At 49.6% G+C, this 8,149-nt stretch overlaps 1 protein-coding gene across 6 annotated transcripts in view; it reads right to left on the bottom strand.

Moving 5' to 3' along the window:
• Nucleotides 1-7,428, bottom strand: part of ZNF462 (zinc finger protein 462) — a 142,985-nt gene extending 135,557 nt beyond the window's left edge. Inside the window, exon 1 of one of the 6 annotated variants that reach the window (XM_066256589.1) lies at nt 7,361-7,428. The gene's annotated coding sequence lies outside the window, so the exon portion shown is untranslated. Of the gene's footprint in view, nt 1-3,433; nt 3,487-3,555; nt 3,899-4,239; nt 4,823-7,360 lie in introns of those variants that run through there. The other 5 variants (XM_066256588.1, XM_066256593.1, XM_066256594.1 and 2 more) reach the window with 5 other exon arrangements.
• Nucleotides 7,429-8,149: the final 721 nt, after the last annotated feature.

An 8,149-nucleotide genomic window follows, 5' to 3' on the forward strand; every position in this document is an offset into this window, starting at 1 on the left:
TTATTTATTTATTTTTCATCTAAAAGTTGTCTTTAACTCCAAGGGCAGGGGGCAGAAACAAGTCCTCAGGGACTGTGTGATCAATGGATTAGATGGCCATAAACCCAAAGAGATATTATGGACCATGCAGTTCCAACAGGAATCTTTTTTTAATGACAGTGTGCATCATAGCTCACATATATTTCTCCATAATGCCTTCTCTTGGTTATATATTAGAGCTCTGACAAAAATTTGCATAGGGAGCCTCATCAACTTGATGCCTCAAAAACAAAAAGGATCTCTGAGCTTTGGGATCATATGAGAATGTTCAATTTGACATTTTTTAATTCTGTCGTCATGGTTTATCTAAGATACTTGTCCCATTTCAAATGTATGTGTCTAGAAAAACACAAGAAACCACATGTTTAGTATTATGGTACTTCCCATCTTGGTGAAGGGGATCAGAGATGGCATTGGCCTCTTAAGTAACCAGTTAGAACAAATTCTAAACTCCAAAATGCCTCTTAGCTACTTAGTTCTTTCCCTCCAGAAAGCTCAACTCTATTAACACTGTCTATAAAAGACACCACAACATTTGGTTACATAGCAAAAAATTGTAGTGTGTCAAACTGCTGGACTGGCAACCAGTTTATCATATTTTTCCCTCATTAAAATAAATAATTAAGTGGTGGTCTTGGTATCAACAACAAAAGTATATATTATGAAAGTTTGCTTCAAGATCAAATGCATTTACGTTTACATAAACATATCTGGTAAATTAGAGGCAAAATTATCCAGTAATTACTTCCCCAAATAACTCCTTATTTTATTGCATTTGAACTTCTGAGTTTGAACATGTAGCATCTTTCTATGTATTAACAAATTTAAATAAAACACTGATGACATTCCACTTCAGGGCAAAAGTAACGGGCATCAAAAGATAGCATTCAAAAGTGAATAATAAAAGGTATGATTCCAAGTAAGATTTTAAAAGCGCTCTTGGAGAGGCCTAGGTTTTGAATAAAGAAGCAGAGATCTGAAGAGAAGTATTTCTAAATGAGCACACACATCAACTGAAAATCTTGAAAACCATACATCTTCATCTGCAAAAACAATGTTTTACTTCATTGACCAGGGACAATTATCAGCTAAAGAACCATGTGGTTCCCCTTCTCCTTTCACACCCCTCAGAAGAACAATAACCCTCAATTAATGACACAACAGTTTGGTTTGAAAAATGTGATGTTGTCACATACAGCACTGTGCATTTACTGAATGACACTGCTACCAGCTACTTAACAGAATATAACTGCATCTGGAATCTAAAACCATTTCAATATGCACAAAAATACTGTAGACATAAGGAACCTCACACACACACACATCTAACCATAATGAGAAAGCAAAACAACAAAAAAGCTGGTATAAGTCGCTCATCACTGTGTTCCTTGTTTCTGTTGAAGCTAGTCCCTTTCTGTATTTCTCCTTAGTTGACAACAAGGTCTAATCAGCCTCCTTACATTATATTAATTCGTTCTGAATCTCCTCCAAGCTTTTTATCACCGTGGAGCCCTCCTCACCTAGCTTCAATAGTCCATCTAAAATTCTTCCAAAATCTCCCCTTATCCTCAAGATGGCTACCTCACCTAATGGAAAAGCAACCTCTTCATGGTTGGCTTTTATAAAATCTTCAAGCATTTCAGGATTTAGTTCTTTACTTGGATCGATTACAGGCATTCTCTAGAACTAATCTGCGAAGAACTCCAATCAATGTGTGTGGACTGAGGTAGGACTGGGTCCTTTCTTCAAATCATCCTCACAAAATGTCTTCCTATAAGACTAATAAATTCCTCCCAATTAAAAAGGTGAAGATACCTGGACATAGGTTTTCTCAACTGACATGGTATTTTATAATTTTGTTTCCATAGTGACATTGTTAAGAAGACATGTGATATTTGTGAAGACTTACAGTACTTGAGAACACAGGAAAAACAGCAGAATGGAAAGGAAGGGGGAAAACAAAGGAACTCAAAGAAGGCCTGACACACAAATGGAACACCCTGAAGAGAAATGTTGACCCTGGAGAAACTGGTGTCAGTCAGAGTTCCTCTGAGATCTTGTAGGATTTGTTGTTAGTTTTGGGTTTTTTTTTTCCCAGAGACCAACCCAAACCAGACAATAAAGTCCTGCAGTTAATCTACACATGATGATAACCCAGCCCCAGAACTCCAGAATTTCAGCTCAGGGCCACCACCGTCTTCACAATGAGGAAATAACATTTCCTGGTGACTTTCAGGAGACCTGGAAGAGCTTAAAGTTGTGTGAAGGCCTCAGTGGAAAATGTTTAAGGCTTTGCCTTGCCTTTCCTGAGAGAGGTCAAAACCCTTCAGGTCCACTCAAAAGGAAAAAAAAAAATCCAAAAGTTTACTTTAAAATGGAAACAAACATCCCAGTAACTTGTGAAAGCACTCCTTTGGTGGGAGAAAAATCTGAGCAGCCCTTAAAAGCCCCTCATTTCCTTGCATAATGAATAGACAGTGAGGAACCACCACAAGATTTCCCCCAGGAAAGGGAGAAGGAGTAGGCAGGCAAGCTTCCTCCTCCAGCCATCACCAACAGAGCTTCAAAATGGAGACATCCATAATTTTATAAACACTTCTCATCTCAGCTTTGTCTCCTGGAAACCCGCTCTCCTCCATTTTCTGGTGGAGTTACATACAACATGACAGGGCTTACCTGACTCAGTTCCCAGCCCTCAACCAAACTAGCCACTTCCTCCAAAACCTGCAAGCCACCTCCAGAAACAAAACCAAAGCAAACCAAAGAGCCAACACAGACACTCAGACACAGCCCCCCTGGACCCTGGGAGAAAGCCCCAACTGGTTGGTCTTTTCCCATCCCAGGCGCGTGCTTAAAAATGAAACTTTTTTCTTTTTTTTTTTTTGGTAGGGGAGGAATATAAAAGAAACTCCAGGCAGCCTCCCTCCCTCTCTGTAGGTTAGAAGCTACAATGAAAAGAAAATGAGGGTTCCTTCAGGAATGGTGAAAAGCCTGGAGAATGAACGTGAGAAGGAGCTTTGTGTTTTGGAGTCTGGACTGGAACCAAAGCAGACAGCTTGCAAATGGAGGACCGGGAGATAAAGAAAGGGAAAGAGAGGGGCTGCTCCAATGGGGGCGGCTGCGGCTTCCCCTCGTGCCTGGAAAGAGGGCAGACCCCTGGGAACTGCACCAGGAGTGAGACGACCCCCAAGGTCCCTGCCGTCTTTTCTCCCTGTCTCAGAGGAGAGCCAAGCGTGTGTAATGGCTTCTCCTCTCCAGAAACCGTTGTCCTCCTCCACCAGACGCTTCTGAACCCCCAGCCTGGAGACAGCTCCTCAGCTGCTCCTGGACCTGCGCCCCCCACCCCACCCCCGGCCGTGCCCCCCTCCGCCCCGCTCCTCGCCTCTGTCCTCACCAGCAGCACCACCAGCAGCAGCAGCAGCCACCCCGACACATCCCGACCCCGCATCCCAACTTCGGAGAGAGAAGAGAGAGAGAGAGAGAGAGAGAGAGAGAGAGAGAGAGAGAGCCAAATACCTGAGGAAGAGGGGGGTGCCAATCCGCACGGCTTTGCCATCGGGCTGGGGACGGGCAGACAGAGAGGGGTGAAGGAAGGAGAGGGACAGAGAAAGAAAGAGGTCAACCGGCTCAGGTCGGGGCGTCTCGGAGCGCTCCCTCCTCGGCCCCTTGCTCGCTCGCTCCCTCTGGCTCCGCGTTGAGGTCTCCGCGCCTCCCGCCCTCCGCCCCCCTCTCTGTCCCTACTCCTGTCCCCACTCTCGGAGCATCCGTCCTAAGCCTCCAGCTCTCTTCTCACTCATCTTTCATTTTCTCTCCTCTCCACAGAACTACACGAAATTAATTAAGCCACAGCGTTCCGCTCCCCCCAGCAGAAGGAGCAGCCAGCAGGAAAAGCACAGCCACCTCACTGCCACCACCACCACCACCTTCTCCACCTCTTCCTCCTCCTCTTCCTCCCTGGCTTCTCCTCCTCCTCCTCTTCCTCCTCCCCCTCCCGCTCTCCCTCCTCCCCCTCCTCCTCCTCCTCTTCTCGCTCGCTGCTTCTCTCCCCACAGCCAGTCCAGGCAGGGGACTTCCTCTCCTCCCGCTCCGCCAACCCTCCTCGGCCGAATGAATGAGCGCGTTTGTGCGTCCGCCGCCCCGCGCTCTCCTCCCCGGCGCACCCGGACCACCCCGAGGTGGCTGTTCATTGCAGTAACTTACAGAAGAAGCGTCCCGGCGCCGGGAGGTGTTTCGGGTTCTCCAGCCCCACCGCCTCCTGATCCTCTTTCTCTTTCTCCTCTTCCTGCTCGGGTTATTGTTGTGGAAGTTGTTTGGGAGTCTCATGTGCTTCTGCCGGGTCTCAGCAATGGAGGATCGCCATCTTCCCTGCCTTCCTCGGCTCCTCAGACTCGCTGCAGCTGCAGATGACCTGAGATATCCGTCTCTCTCTCTCTCTCTCCCTCTCTCTCCCTCCCTCCCTCTCCCTCTCTCTCTCTCTCTCTCCTCTTCTCTCTCCTCTCCTCCCTCTCCCTCGCGCGCGCTCTCTCTCTCCCTCCCTCTGTGTCTCTCTCTGAATAATGAGCAACCAGAGGGAGAGAGAAAGCAAGACAGAAAGAGAGAAGGAAGACAATCTTCTCCTGCCACACAAAACGCCGGAGCACCAGGGGGTGCGCGAAGCCTTTCTAATAACAACAACAACGTGCAGGAGAGAGGAAGAAAAAAGAAAGAAAGAGATGAGGAAAGGGCTTGGGGGGATAAAAGGGAAGAATTGTCCAAGAACAGGAGAAGCGCAGAAGAAGCTGGAGGAGATGCTGAAGCTCCGGCTGCTGTCCCCCCCTCACCCCCCCCCGCTGAACCCCAGAAGGAGGCAAGGTGGTTGCAAAGTTAAGGCTGGGACATTGTCTTTGTCACTCAGAGCAACAGAGCCAGGCCAGTGAGATTCAAGAAGAGGAGGTGGCGGCGGCGGAGAGGAGGTGGTGGTGGTGGTAGAGGAGGAAGAGGAGGAGAAGGAGGCAAAAGAGGAGAAGGGGAAGAGGGAGCTGAGATGAATAAAGACCTGCGGAGAAGGCGGTGCGAGGAGCGCGGCGGCCGGCTGAGGCGTGAGCGCTCGCGTCCCGGAGGCGCCCGGCCGCCCCGGCCGGCAGAGAAACCCCCCAGTGAGGACCCTGCCCCGCGGCTCATAGCGCTCCCACCGTCAGCCCTGCCCCAGGCGCCCAGCCCCAGCCCCAGAGAGTCCCTCACACGCATCCATCTAGAGGCCAATCTTTGCAAAGAACAGACATGGGGAACTAGAGGTTGCAAGTCTAAATCCAGATCAACCACGTGGGGCTTTTTAATCCGTTTCCAGCTTGAGGTGTGAGTATCTCCAGTGAAAAGCTCAAATTGTCCATTACTGGCACGTATTTTGAAGTCTTCTCCCTTGAAATAAAGGCTCATTGTGCATTTTATTTCTTTTCTGATATGGAAAGGGAGGGGTGGGGGAGGGAGAGAACCCATCATTCCGAGCCTCGGAACCACCACTTTCTTTTCCTAACTTGTGAAATGTTTTGACGGCGCACCAAAAGGAAAAAGAAAAAGAAAAAAGCCTACCTAAATAACTTTACACCCTCCAGCCCCGCGTTCTTTGCACTTTCTGGCTGATCATCTAAAGGCTCGGAAAGTAAGCGCTCCTAAATGATAAGGTGTCACGGTGTTGAAGACGAGAGAGCCGAGATGACGCTTTCACACCTTGAATTTTTATTTAGTATAATTTCCCCCCCAAATCGTTCTGACCTATCCCTTTTTGCAAAGGGGTAGGTTCTCCCACCTCTCACCGGGTCGAACATCTCCTAAGGCTTTAATTTGACAGGGGGCGGGGGTGCCTACAGTATAAAAATCAATACGGCAAGTCGGGAGCAATTGAAGTTCAAGGGCATGGGCTGGTAGCACCATTTCTATTTCTCTTATCCTCGAGTTGAACATCAACAGCCTCAGGAGAGAGAGACACACGGAGCGAGCGGGGCAGAGACCTTAATTAAAGTTTCTTTTGTCCGCGTCTGAATTGGGGGATGTTGCCGGATTCCTTTGCATCGGGGAGCGCGCATCCGGTGGAGTGAAGGCGCGGTGTGGAGGACCCAGGGCAAGATTGCCCTCTTTCATACTAACTCCCCTCTCCTTCTACACAACAGACCGGGAAGATGCACCTATAAACCCATACAATAATACAGGGGGAGGAGGAGACGCGCGCGGAGCTGGTTTCCATCGGATAGCGGGGGCTGCGTAAACAGATCCGAATCCTTATTTTCCAAGTAGAGCCCCACTCGTTTATTCTGGGGCAGAATCTCTCATCACCCAGAGACACGATGTCACCCCCCCCCCCCCCGTCCGAGTCCACACTTCCTGCCCTTTTCTCCTCCCACTCACATTGAAAAGCCTGTGGGAGCCCTAAAAGGGTGTTGATGGTGGGGGTGATAAATAAATAAATAAATGACACTCGACGCGTGCGGCGGGGAAGAAAGGAGGGGGGAGGGAGAGGAAGGGCGAGGGGAGGGAAGAGAAAAGTAGGGAGAAGAGAACAAGGAGGAGAAAGCGCAGAGGCGGGAGGGAGACGCGAGTCCGAGAGAAGAGAAGAAAGGAGAGTGGAGGACGGGAAGGCTGCTCAGGGCTGGATGATCCTGGCTTTGTGCAGAACTGGGAGGACTCCCCCCTTCCAGGCGCCCGGGGGGACTTGGGGAAGTCCTTCGGCCCCGAGCTCCTCCCCCACGGGACCCCGGGGGTGTCAGCGCCGGCCGCCGCTCCCCCCGTACATTCCTCGTGGCCACCGGAGGAAACGCTCCCGGACTCCGCCGTCCCTCTCAGTGCCCCGACTGATAATTTACCTCTTTGTCTTTAATAAAAAAAGCTGACTTTTTCTGTCAAGCTCTCTGCACCGGGAAAATAACCATCGTATTTCAGGTTGAAAGCTCCTATTACGTACGGCTGGGGTTTGGAGGTTGTGATAAAAATCTTCATCGACGTGGAGGTACCTTCTGGGTTGGCTTGGGTGGGAAATCAGAAGATGGGGGCCGCCCTTCCCCGGGGGGGGGACAGGGGCGCAGGGAGCCAGGCCGTGAGGAGGGAGGAAGGAACGACCAGGTCAGAGGAAACCCCCAAGGCTCCCGGGGCACCAGCGGGCTGCCCGCAGTCGGGGAACGAGCCCTGGGGAGGAGCCTTTCGCGAGAACGTGAGCGCGCCCCAACACGCCTCCGACCTCGTAAAAACCCTCTTGGCCAAGACCCGGGAAGCGGCCGGCCGCCCGAGTGCGGTGAACTCCAGAAATTAACCTGCGCTACAATTAAACGGGCTGCCGCCCTTGCACACTCACCTCGAGCGACCGGAATAGGGAGCTCCCGAACCCGCCGCGGGGGGACCTGGCTCCTCCCTCCCGTCCCAGGAGGAGAGGACAAAAAGGGGAGATGGACTTGGAGATGGCCCCGCCCTTCTAACGCTCCAATCCTTGGAAACCAAACCTCCTCTCCAAGCCTCCACGTCTAGAAGGGACAAAGGCAGCGAGGAGATCCAGAGACCGATGGGGAGATAGGTGGCTTTCGGGCTTCTCAAGTGGGTGCATTGTGGGGAAAAGTACAACGGCTAAGTTTCCATCCCAAATACAAGATCGTCTTTAGAAGACCACCTTCTGGTTTAGAAGCACATTCATTTCCCAAAGCCATGATGCAAACTACTGCAAAACTCCCACATAGTCCTGCTTTTTCAACGTGGGGAAGGTTAAAATTTCTATTACTGATCCCATACGTATTTTTTTCTCGGCTTTTTTTTTGGGGGGGGGGGGAGGGAAGGTCAGAAGTGTCTTTGATTGTCCAACTAAAATAATTGAAAGAAATTAAACGTGGTTGGGGAGTGAGCTTTTTGTTTGTTTGCTTGTTTTTATTGGGGGACAGTTTTCTTTCAAATGATAGCAAAGCGATTGAATAAATAAAAGCTAGGTCAGTCAAGGAAAGCGCTGTGGTTGAAGGTTTTAGTGAAAATCTTGATAAACTTGGCACTTAAGGAACTGTAATTATGGTTTGCCATTAGCAGACCATTAAGATAAACAGAAAAAAAGTTCACACCTCCTGCTGTTTCATTCCCTAAGAATATTCACAAAGATAATACA

This window comes from Saccopteryx bilineata, chromosome 2 (genome assembly GCF_036850765.1).
Source record: "Saccopteryx bilineata isolate mSacBil1 chromosome 2, mSacBil1_pri_phased_curated, whole genome shotgun sequence".
In the NCBI taxonomy this organism is placed as follows: Eukaryota; Metazoa; Chordata; class Mammalia; order Chiroptera; family Emballonuridae; genus Saccopteryx; species Saccopteryx bilineata.